The sequence below is a fragment of the Hydra vulgaris genome, chromosome 13 (genome assembly GCF_038396675.1).
Source record: "Hydra vulgaris chromosome 13, alternate assembly HydraT2T_AEP".
NCBI classification, from domain to species: domain Eukaryota; kingdom Metazoa; phylum Cnidaria; class Hydrozoa; order Anthoathecata; family Hydridae; genus Hydra; species Hydra vulgaris.
In genome coordinates, this window is record NC_088932.1 from 11743154 (window position 1) to 11744646 (window position 1493).

Here is a 1493-nt window from a genome sequence, read left to right on the forward strand (position 1 = left end):
ATTTAAAAACGGCCTTGCTTTATAAAGTAGGCCAATATTTCTTGACATTTTACTTTCAAGATAATGTATGTGATTTGTCCAAGTAACGTTTCCGTCAAGGACTACTCCTAAAAATTTTAATGATTGTTTTCTTTTTATAAATTGACTGCCAATATAAAGTTTTGGAAGTTTTAAAGGGATTTTTTCGCGTTCATGAAAGCGATGGAAAAAAGAATACTTTGTTTTATCTAAATTAATTGATAATTTATTTGCACTAAGCCTATATGTGAGTTTTATGAGCTCCATGTTAACTGAATTAGCATTTGAAACAACATTTTAATATCGTGACAAGCGTGAAACAAATTTGTATCATCCGCAAACAAAATAGTGTCTAGTAACTTACAAGATTTGCTTAAATCATTAATATAAATTAAAAATAAGAGTGGTCCTAAAATTGAATTTTGTGAAACACCACATTTTATATTCATATTATCAGTTTTTCCGCAGCTAAATGAAATGTATTGTTTCCTATTTGAACAAGATGAATTATTGCTTGATCTGTGGAGTTACTTTTTTTAAATCCATATTGTTTGTTATAAAGAATATTTTTATTTTCTAGAAAGGTAAATAGTCTATGATACTAATAGTTTTGAAAGGCATGGTAGTATTGAGATTGGTCTGTAATTGGAAATGCTGGTATCATCTCCAGATTTAAAGACTAGTACCACCCTTGCAAGTTTAAAAATTATCAGGAAAGATTCCTTGTTCAAGAGTCAAAGTAAAAATATGCATGAGCGGAGATTTTAAATTAAAAAATTGATTTTATTATTACATTTTTTTTTTTTTTTTTTTTTACCAACCAACTAGAGTGACCTGAAGCTGAAACCAGACTTACACAGGGCCCTAGAAGGCGGTGTTATTTAGGAGCCGAGACTCCATATTTTGTCCCATTTAAGGGTTTTTTAGCCCATTTAAGGGTTGTTTGGCCCATTTAAGGGTTTGTTTATGCCCATTTAAGGGTTTAGTTGCCACTCAGCCGAAACTGAGCAGCGCCAACTTAATGGTTTATCTCCATTTAACGTCCGGAGTGGACGGAACGCTTTGAGATTTCCGGACGTAGAAGGAGACACGGAAAAGGCGACTACGCCAAGAACCTCTATCGACTGTCACGGTTTTGATCTTGTGCTGTTTCTGCTTTCTAACAACACCGAAACCAATTGAGAGATGGTCCGGAGCCGAAATAAGAACAGATACTACACTTGATCTTAGCCATTAGGCCGAGAAGCGATTATTACATTACTGCAAACATTGTCAACGCCTAGATCTTTGTTTGGTTTTAAATTAGAGGCAGCATTTAATAATTCTTTTTCAATTAACTTATTATTTTCCATTATGGTATTATTAGCGGTTAGATATGATTTAAAATCAGATTTATTAAGTTTAATTTTTGCTGCTAAATTTGCGCATGATTAAACGATTGAGCAATTAAAAATTCATTAACAATTTCGCAGTTA

General features: G+C 32.6%; 1 pseudogene; it reads right to left on the minus strand.

The window, feature by feature from the left end:
• Positions 1 to 1201: 1201 nt before the first annotated feature.
• LOC136090412 (U2 spliceosomal RNA) lies at positions 1202 to 1268 on the minus strand (annotated as a pseudogene).
• Between the last annotated feature and the right edge of the window lie 225 nt (positions 1269 to 1493).